The sequence below is a fragment of the Camelus ferus genome, chromosome 2 (genome assembly GCF_009834535.1).
Source record: "Camelus ferus isolate YT-003-E chromosome 2, BCGSAC_Cfer_1.0, whole genome shotgun sequence".
In the NCBI taxonomy this organism is placed as follows: domain Eukaryota; kingdom Metazoa; phylum Chordata; class Mammalia; order Artiodactyla; family Camelidae; genus Camelus; species Camelus ferus.
In genome coordinates, this window is record NC_045697.1 from 72,399,170 (window position 1) to 72,410,371 (window position 11,202).

At 37.4% G+C, this 11,202-nt stretch overlaps 1 long non-coding RNA gene across 4 annotated transcripts in view; it reads left to right on the top strand.

Annotated features, from left to right (window-relative positions):
* The window catches only part of LOC106730371, a 24,771-nt gene extending 15,905 nt beyond the window's left edge, over window positions 1-8,866 (top strand). For 3 of the 4 annotated variants that reach the window (XR_004312800.1, XR_004312795.1, XR_004312798.1), the window contains one exon: window positions 8,348-8,866. This is a non-coding gene — a long non-coding RNA (uncharacterized LOC106730371). The remainder of the gene's footprint in view (window positions 1-8,347) is intronic. The other variant, XR_001366828.2, reaches the window with a different exon arrangement.
* Window positions 8,867-11,202: the final 2,336 nt, after the last annotated feature.

An 11,202-nucleotide genomic window follows, 5' to 3' on the forward strand; every position in this document is an offset into this window, starting at 1 on the left:
GATCTAGTAGAGGAGGTGGGCTGGAGAGGTGCTTGCAGCATGTCTGTTGGAGGAATCTGTCTCTTAAAAAAGCAACAAAGAAGGTGAATGGCGCTTTTTGCAAGCTCACAAGCCTAAGTGGCGATGGAAAGGGAGAAAAACTGGAACTGGTCTCACTAAGAAAGAGATAAACACCTCAGTCTTTCAGTTGAGGTCCTAATGCACTGTACCGTAGGAGTCAGAGTGAACTGAAGATAGCTTGGAACTGGCAGGGACTGAATCATCTCAGGCCCTAACTGGACTGTAGTGAGCTAAGTCTGCTAATGGCCCTAGTCTAGCTGCCTAATAGAAGTAAAAGAAATCCTCTCAAAAAGAAAATAATGGTATCCAGAGCCTCAAAATGCCTCTACAATATTTTATATACAATATCCAGCATATATAAAACAATAGTTGGGTGTGTGAGATGATATGATAAGACAGAGAAGAAACCACAGAAACAGGACCCACAGGGATTATGAAATGATGACTTTAAAATACAATGATTAATATTTTCAGGAACTTAAAATAGAAGAGTAAGAAGTCTGTAGAGAATAGAAACACAACTGAATGGAATTCTATAATTGAAACATATAACAAATTAAAAACCAAGTGGTTGGATACAGCAGCCAACTATACAGAGCAGAAGACAAAATTAGGGAACTGGAAGAAAATTCAAAAGAAAATATGGTAGAAGGGGAGGGTATAGCTCAAGTGGTAGAGCACATGCCTGGCGTGCACAAGGTCCTGGGTTCAGTCCCCAGCACTTCCTCTAAAAATAAATAAATAAACCTAATTACTTCCCTCCCCCCCTAAAAAAATAAAATAATAAATTAATAAAATATTTTTAAAAAGAAGAAAATACACAGATTAACAAGGAGACAAAAGGATGAAAAATGGAAAAAAAATTTTAAAGTGGAAAAGATACTTAATATAGAGTTTTTTAAAAAGGTCTAATATAGGTATAATTAAGACCAAGAAGGAGAAGAGTGAGAGGTTCTAACAAAGTGACACTGGAAGAGATGTCTCAAATAAAAAGCATCATGCCTCAGATTCAAGAAGCACTAAAAACCTTAAGAAAAAGGCAAAGAAAATCACACCTAGGCACATCATATTAAAGCTGCTGAAAACCGAAAAAGAGGAAAATGTTAAGCATCCATAGATAAAAAAGATCACTCTATCGAATGATGATAAGACAACTGTTTCGCAACAGAATCTATCTTCAGAGTACTAAAAGAAAATACCGCCAACTTACAGTTCATATTCAAATAATAGAACTTTCAGAAATTAAGGTAGTATAAAGATATTTTCAAACAAACAAACTGAGAATCTATCACCAGCATCTCTGCCTTAGAGCAGATGATCTCAGATAGAAGCTGTCAGATTCTGGAAGGGATGGAGAACAATGAAAAGGAAAACTATATGGGTAAATATCAATGAATATAAACTTTACAAAGCAATGCTGATATATCATGGTGTTACACAGATTTAAAACAACACATGAATTGAGAGGCAAGGATAAATGAAGTAGTCTAAGGTGTTCACATTGTCCAAGAAGTGGATACAGTGCTAATGTACACTGGACTTTTAGATGTGAAGGATGCACATTCTAATTTCTAGAGTAATTAATTAAAGAATAGTAAAAGAATATGTAACTAAAAAGCCAATCAAAAGTAAAATATGGAATAAAAAAGCCTGATTTATCCCAAAGAAACTAGAGGAAAAAGAGTGAAGAACATGTGAGACAAACAGTAGGATGGCAGCTTTCGAGCCCTATATATTAGTAATTACCTTAAATATGAACTGATTATCCCAACTGAAAGACAGAGACAAATCACCTTGGATTTATAAAGATACACCTTTAACCTGTTTTCAAGAGACAAATCTTAAATATTAAAATGCAGAAAAGTTTAAAGTGAAAAGATACACAAAAACTAACAGAAAAAGACTGTGGCTATGCTAATATACAAGTAGATTTTAGGCAGGAATTAATACAAGAGATAAAAAGGTCATGTGTCAGGAGTCCTAACAGGAAACAAAGAACAAACAGGATCATTTAAGGAAGGTTTACTTACAGAGGGACTAATTACTAATGTGTGTAACTATCCTTGTATCCTTGTAACCCAGGGCTAACTGCAGGGGAACTGTACCTCTCTTAAGCCCCAAGAGGAAGAAGAAGAAGAGGAAGCAGTTAACCAAAATCTGGAAGGAAAAGAATTGTGAAGAGTTCACATGAGAGAGGCAATGACCTTTGGTCAAGGGACACATCCAGTTCAAGGCAACCTCTACAGTAGGGAGCCAGGGGGAATATATATGCTCACCTCACTCTTTTCCACCATACAGTCTCCTCCCATCAGCTACGAAGTCATCATGGGGTGGTGTCAATTCAGTTATACTCTCATCTGAAACCAAAAACAGATACATACCCCAGAATTCTTCATATATGGTAGAGGAGAAAAGAAACAAGTAACAAAACATAATCATAGTTTCATAAGACCTGTTTTAGCTGGTCATGAGGACAAAGTTCATAAGCATAAGCTTTCTTTCATCACCTATTCTAGGTTTTTCTCTCACTCCGCCTGCACCTAAGCAAAAATCGAATTCTTTACCAGATGGGGTGACCAAAATATTCATTCTTATAAGATGAATCCTACTGGAAGTCCTTTCTGAGTTATCCTATTTTTTTTTTTTTTTACTGGCCAAGAGAATACTAATAAGCATCTTGGTAAATACCATACATTCCATATATAGTCCTATTTACTTCACTGTGTAGCAGCAATCCAATTTCCCCATTTATTTTATTTTATTATTTTTTAATGGAGGTTTTGGGGATTGAACCCAAGACCTCATGTATACTAAGTACTGCACTCTACCACTGGGCTGTACCTACCCAACCCCCAATTTCTCCCTGTCTAAAAGGATCTTTCACCCCTGCCAGTAGTGATCCCCTTCTCTTTCTGTTGGTTATTGATAGAAAAAGCCCAAATTTAGTTCAAAATTGGTAGATACTGACAGGTATATATAGAATAGATAAACAAGTTTATACTGTATAGCACAGGGAAATGTATACAAGATCTTATGGTAGCTCACAGTGAAAAGGAATATGAAAATGAATATATGTATATTCATGTATGACTGAAAAATTGTGCTCTACACCGGAAATACACACAACATTGTAAACTGACTATAACTCAATAAAATTTAAAAAAAGAAAAAAAAAAAAAAAGAAAAAGAAAAAGCCCAAACTTGCCAGCAAGCAGTATCTACTTCTAATTCACTGAAACCATGTTTCCTAGGAAGCATTCCTCCCTTGATTACTAAAACCTCCAAAACCACTAAGTCCAAAGTTTCAGGGACCAAAAAATTCTTCAAGTGGGTTATTAAGCATAATAAGATAACCCAACACAAGTGCATACATACGTACACCAAAAGACATACACAAAAATGTTCATTGCAGCTCTCCTCAAAATAGCCAAAAAAAGGGGAAACATCTCCAATATCTATCAGCAGTAGAATGGATAAATAAATATGGCATATTCACAAAGTAGAATACTATACAGCAATGTAAATGAATGAACAACTGCTCCAGGTAACAACATGGATGGATCTCACAAACAATGATAAAGGAAGCCAGACACCAGAAGAATACATTATACATTCAATTCATATACATGTTAACCATTGTCAAATCTAATCTTTGGTGTTAGAATTCAGGATAGTGATTACCTTTAGGAAAGAAGAAGAGTAATGACTAAGCAGGGGCAAAGTTACTGATGTGGGTGGTGATTACACAGTTATCTTCACTTTGTGGCAAGTTGTGCTGAACAATTATATTTGTGCATTTTTCTATATGTCTATTGTGTTTCCATTTAAAAGCTTATTTAAAAAAATTAATATAATTGCCCTCCTGTGTATAATGTATAATTTCTCTGCTTTTAAGTTGTTTTTCTTAGTTTTATCAGTTTGACTATAACATACATAGGTGTAACTTTCATTATAATTTTCCTGCTTGTGATTTACTCAGCTTTGTGGATTTGTTAACTTTATGCTTTTCACCAAGTTTGGAAAACATGCCATCGGTATTTTTTTTTTTTTTTTACAAAATCAGTCATACTGACAATAGAGGGACTACTCTCATCTCCACTTTGCATACCTTTTGGGGAAGGTGGTAGTATATATTGATTACTGATTTTAGGCATATACTTCATTCTTTAGGTCACTACCCCAATTTATAGGTTGTTGTATCCCCGCTGGCCTCATAAATGGAACCAGTTTTCCAATTTGTTCTCCCCAAGTTCCTGTCTAGCCTGTCAACTCATAAGGCACTGACAGTGAACCAGTGTATACCCTTACCTCAGGCTGCGTCTCCTAAACTTCTTCCCCATGGAAGGATTTCCCTTTACTATTACATGTCAGGGCCACTAAAGAGTGGTGGGGTGTGTCATGACCACTCACATCCAGCTATTGCCTGCCCACTGCACATCCTTTCGTGAATGAACAGGACTCACACTTCTTTCTCTGCCGTTAACTGGTCAGAGGGAACTCCTTATGAAGCCAACGTATGTGGGCTGGGGGAGAAGTGCTGAAGGACTTCAGGGGCAGGGGCTATAGGAGTCTGAGTCACCTGCATCTGGTTGACTTGTGGCCGTGTCCCCAGTCTCACAGGGATGGGCTGCTGCTGTGCTCGTCCAGCTGTATGATTTGGCGAACCGGATAACACCAGTTCACGATGGGCGGTTTTATTATTCACATGGTCATTTGATGTCCTATGGTTAGGTGTTCCATCTCTACCAGGTAGCAGGAGCTGCTTTTCAAATAAACAAGACAAAATGGTTTTTTTTTTTTTTTTGAAAACAAAATGTTCAAAGAAACAAAATTAAATGCTGTTTGCTGAGGAAGACACATCCTTATTCCAAAACCAAAGGGTCTATGTTGTAATTGTCCTACTGGAGCATATCCAAGGTTTCATGTAACATCTCTACCACATGAACTTCCAATACCACTGGATCTGCCCAATCATGAGGCCCAACTGGCAAGACAGTTTGCTCTGGGCCCCACTCAAAACTAGTAGTCTTATAGTTACCCAGGAAACAGCAGGGTGCAGGGTGACCTGCTCTAACCTATATTTTGTTGCCTCCAGAACCCAGAAAGGCCTGTTACACATTTTCTCCTTTTCCTTTGTGGTAGTGGTAGAAAACACAACGACCCATCACTTACCTGAAAGGATATCCTAATGTGTCTTAGGCCACTGCAGCTCTCGAAACTTACAGCAGGTCCTGGAAGTTTTGCAGGGTTTATCTTGCATCTTCTGGCATGCATATGTCTTACCAAAATATGCAGAATGCTTGCTACTCCTTGTACACTAGGTTCATTTAATATAATTTCTTTGCTATAATAGACCAGTGTGACACCCTATGGCACAGTGAGCTAATCAAGGTCCCTTCATATAAGAGACAACAGTAAAGTTGACATAGCTTTGAGACAAGACAGTTAGGATTTACTGTTGTCCCTTCCGTTTAAATGCAATCTGCTTCTGATTTTCTTTATTGATTGGAATGGGGTAGGGGTGGGGGCGAGGCACATTTCCAGATCAATACCTGTATATCATGTCAAAGTCCATATTAATTTCTTCCAATGAAGATACCACACTTGGATACCACAACTACAACTGGCATCCCCCCGCACCTGATTAAGCTTTGCAATAATCCACTGTCATTCTTCACTATCCATCTGTTTTTTACACTACCATCTCTATGACCCATCTGGTGACCACATAGGGAATTAAAATGGGAATAGGATATGAATCATCATGCCAGCATGGTGGTGCTAATTTCTTTCACTGTCTTGGGAGGGAGTGGTAGACAAGCAGTTCTGAACTTCCAAGTAGTCCTTCCTACCGTAACACTCACTCCATTCATTGGTCAGGAAACCAAAATGAAGGTTGCTTCAGCTATTAAAATATATTTATTCTTACTATACATCTGGGACTGGAGAACTAACCTCAGTATGGGTCTCTCTGGGCTCAGTGTTAGCCAGACTCAGCCCAAGACTCCATCTGTCATTTGACTTTCTTAGGCCCCCTATTCTAACCAATAAATGGCCACTGGAGAAGAATTAAGGCACTGATTCCCTAATTTGCTCACTGGAGTTACCTGGGGAGTAAAAAATACAAATGCCTAGGTATCGTCCCAGAAGTTGAGTTAATTGGCTTGGGGTGGGCATTAGAATTCTAAGGTGTTCTTATGTGCAGACAAGGTTGGGAACCACTGGATTAGGACTCATTCATGGTTGTACTGCTGTGGCTGCATTGCAGGGTTCTTCCTCAAAGGGATCAAATCTCTCCCCATCATCAAGAAGTACCAAGTCTGTGAACTGGATGGGATGCTTCAAATTCAACACAAGTTGGTTTACATTACAGAATTCTTCCACCTATATAGATGTCAAACAGCACCTTAATAGGTTAATCTCTTTCATTTCTAGGGACCTCATGATCATTTAGCCATCCATTATCACTTCTCCCTGTGGGTCAAAACACTCTGGTTAACACTGTCTTCTTTGGTTTACTATGGTAATTGTGCCTACCTTGTCTCTGATGGTTATATACCATCATGCGGTCTCCACCACTGTGGGGTATATTTGACCAAGAACTCGTATCCAGAATGTATTAAGAAGTCCTAAAATTTAATAAGAAAAAGATTGACAACTCAACAGAAATATGGGTTAGTGACTTGAACAAGCACTTCAAAAAAGAGGCTCTCCAAGTGGCAAATAACATAAAATGATGCTCAACCTCAATAGTCATTGGGAAAATGCAAATTAATGCCAAATGAGATACTACTATACACCCATCAGAATGGCTAAACTAAACAGACTGACAATACCAACTGCTGCCCAGGGTGTGGAGAACGTGAAACTTTTACTGCTGGTGAGGATATAAATAACTTTGGAAAACTGCCATTCTTTACAAAATTTAATCCTACCTCTCAATAGAAATGTCTGCCCATGTACAGCAAAAGACATATAAAAGAATGCTTGTGGCCCCATTATTGGTTAATAGCCCCAAAGTAGAAATAACCCAAATATCCACAATAGAATGGATAAATATGTAGTTTATCCTTATAATGGAATATAGCAATGGATATGAACAAACTACTTTACAAACAACACAGATGACTCTCACAAATATAATGGTGAAATATACATTTAATCTCATTCATGTAAGATTCAAAATCAGCCAAAACTAATCTATGGTGGAAGTTAGTAAGAGTGGTTCACTTAGAGAGGAGGGGCAGGGCAGTTACTGAGAGGTCACATCAGAGGATTTCCATGTAACAGGTGATATTCTATTTCCTGGGTGGTAGATACAGGGGAACTTTTACTTTATGATAAATAACTTCACTTATTTCTGCAGTATGCTGTATTTTTTTAAAGGGTGGTCCTAGTAAGTTTGGGAACTACTGGCTTATGCCTCCTTGCCCCTTCCATCAATTCAAGTACTTTTTCCTTCCAGGCCTAGTTCAGATTCCACAACTTGTGTGAAGCCCAACTACTTCAGCTAGAAATGATTTATCTTCCTGCCTGATTTTTATTATATATCTTGGGAGATAATGTAATATAGTAGAAATAGTATGGGCTAAAGGACATGGGTTTTATTCTGTAAGGCAATAATAAGGAAGAGAGTGACATGGTCATATTTGTATCTGCTCACCATGAACTTGTTTAATTATTTTTACTTATATTTCTTTGAATGTATGGACAAATATAAAAATTGACATACATATTACATGTAAGTGTAAATATTACACGTTAGATTGCTGTAATATTTGATCCCAATGAATCATGCCTCCTTTCTTTATGCCTCTTTGCAATGTGCCTTTGCCAGTTTATCAAAAGATAGTTTATTTCCCCACATCTTAAATCTAGGCTAGCCTTGCAACTTATCCGGCCACAGAATGCAGTAGAAGTGACTTTGGGCAACTTCTCTGGAAGAGATTTAGAGAGGCTTTGCAGCTTCTTTTTTCCCCTTTTGGGACACTGGGCCACTATGCTGCGTAAGACTGGGATGAAAGACCATGTGAAGGGGGCTATGTGAATGAATCCAGAGAAAAACAGCAGAAAACGTTCTAGCCAAAACAGCATGGTGAGAAATAATAAATCATTATTGTTGTAAGCCATTAAATGTTGTGGTGGATTTGTAATGCAGGAACAGATAACTGTGGGGGGAAGATGCCCCCTTTCCTTCGTTACCTAGCTCACCTGTTAATCTAGTCTGCTGTGCCAGAGGCTGCTATTGTTGCTATTGCTCCTTTCTCTATTCTTCCTTTATTACCAGAACTCCCAAGTTTTTAGCTTGGTACAGTGTTACACAGGCAAGGACTATACTTCCGAGCCACCACTGGAGCTGCAGCGACGTGACTACATTTTGGTCCATGGACTGTAAGTGGAAATGATGGCTAAAACTTCTGTGACATGCCCTTAAAAAGAAGAGGTATGCTGCTTTTCCATTTCCCATTCCCAGATGTATCAGGAGCTGGAACAGCCATCTTGGGCCATGAAACAGAAGCCACATATTGAGTGCAGCAGATTAACCAGCCAGAAGGAGCCTGGGCCCCGAACACCTGAGGCTGCGCTGTCAGTCTTGAACTGATTATTCCTGGACTGTTTCAGAAGAGAAAAAAATAAACTTCCATTTTGTTTAAGTCATTATTATTTTGCCCTTAAAGCAACCAAACCTATATCCCAAGTAATATTTATTTTCCATTATTTCCTCCATATAATTATATACAAATACACATGTGTTTATATATTTACAAATAAAAATATTTTCAGTGTAAACATGCACACACAAATATGCAAACATTTATGTGTGTTGATGATGATGTTTTATAGACTGGGATCATATTATACACACTTTTCTTTATCTTGTTTTTTCTCATTAGCATAGTATCTAGTGGAAATCACAATTCAACTCATATTGTTTTATTTTATTCCTTTTGATAGGATGCATAAACTGTAATCCACTCAGCCATTTTCCTATTAATGAGCTTATACTTTGTTACTTGTTTTTTGCTACTATGGATGATGCTGCAATGAATACTCTTATAGATAGATCCTTATGTATTTTATTTCTGTAAGACAGATTCCCAAGAATGATACAGCTAAGACAAATCATATCTGTAGTTTAAAAAATTTTAACACAGGTTGCCAGACTGTTTTGCAAATAGGTTGAAAAAGTTCACATTTAAACCAGCAATGTTTAATACCCTTTTACTTGGATCCCTACCAGCAGTAGGTGTTATTGGTTATTTAACATTTTGCCCAATCTGAAAAGATGTTTCACTTCACTTAGAATAGGAGAAATGCACAATAAAACTATACTAAGATTAAAAATTTTCACTTAGTCCCAAATCCAAAAGTTTTGATAACGTACTCTAATGACATGTTGTGGGGGGCACTCTTACTTGTTTATATAACACTTACAGAGGCAAATTTGGCATTATCTGTCCAAATCACACATCACACATCCCTCTTGACCTAGCAATCTTCTTTCTGAGAAATCTTGTAAGTGTGAGACAAAATTATACACAGTATTATTCATTACCACATTGTTTTTAAAAGCAAAAGACTGAAAACAATGCAAATGTCCATCATAAGAGCTCGTAAAATAATTTCTGGCATTTTTGTAGTGGAATACTATGAAGCTGTTGAAGGATAAGGACTCTCATTACAGAGCTACTTACAGAACTCTAAGTTGAGTTGTGGAACATAGTGCATATTATGATAACCTTTGCTTTAAAAAAAGGAGAATGAAATAAACTTGTGTTTATATAGAAAAGCTCTGGGAAGATACATGAGAAACTAATAAGAATAGTTGTGAGATGGGTGGCATTGGCATGGGAAGTGGGTGGAAGGGAGATATGTGGGGGACACTAACTCAAAACATAAATACCTATCTATCTATCTAGATGCACACCCACACATACCATCTGAATGAATGACTCCTCAAAAAGGGAAGAAAATGAAAAACAGTTCCAGTGGAGTGAATTCCCCAGTTTCCTTTATGTGACTTTTGACAAGTCAGTTTACTTATTTGATCCTTTCTTCAATTGTAAAACCGGGATAAGATCTGCTTCACAATGCTCTGGTGAGTACTAAATTAGATGTGTGCTCAGCTCAGTGTCTGTCACACAATAGGCGCTTAAACATGAGTTGAATAAAAAAAATGGTGTGCCAATCTGTTAGGTAGGCCTAATTGGCAGTTCATTATTTTAATTTGCATTTGCCTGATTTCTTCTGATTTTGAGCATCTTTTCACATTTGGATTTACACTTTGCTGAATTCATATTCCCAGCCCACCCACTTTTCTGTTGAATTGCTTGTTCCCTTGACATGAATTTCTAAGAGCTCTTTTAATATTGTAGATGTTAAACCTCATTGTAAATATTTTAAAAAATTTATTGTATATCTATTAACTTTACGTTAAAGTTTTTGCATACAAGTTTTATTTCTTATACTGACAAATGCCTACCTTTTTTGAGCAGAATGTGTATTCTGCTGTTCTTGGGTGAAGTATTCTGTAAATGTCAATTAGATCCAGTTGATTGACGGTACTACAGAATTTAACTATATCCTCACTGATTTTCTGTCTGCTAGATCTATCAATTACTGAAAGAGGGCTGATTAAGCCTCCAGCTAAAATAGTGGATTTGCCTGTTTCTCCTTGCAGTTCTATCCATTTTTGTCTTTGCTGCCTTAATGGTCTGTTGTTAGACCTACACACATTAAAGGTTGTTACATCTTTTCGGCAAATTGACCTCTTTGTCGTTATGTAATGCCCCTTTCTATCCCTGATAATTTTCCTTGTTCTGAAGTCTGTTTTGCCTGAATATAGCAACTGTAGTTTTCTTTTGATTAGTATTAGCATAATAAAATCTCTGTCCATTCTTTTACTTTTAACCTATCTGTGTTTTTACAGTGGTTTTCTTATGTATGGTTCCTGAGGAAACAGAGATCAAGGGCTGTTGGCTTCCACTCTCCAAATTAACCCTGGCTAAGTACAGAAACAGGAAGCAAGGGCTGGAGAAGTAAAATCAAAAACTGTAAGGAAACCCTTGTTAGGGTCAGAGTAAGTTGTTCAGTATTGTTCCTGCTGCTCCCCCACCAAACGGCCTACTTTGGGACAATCAG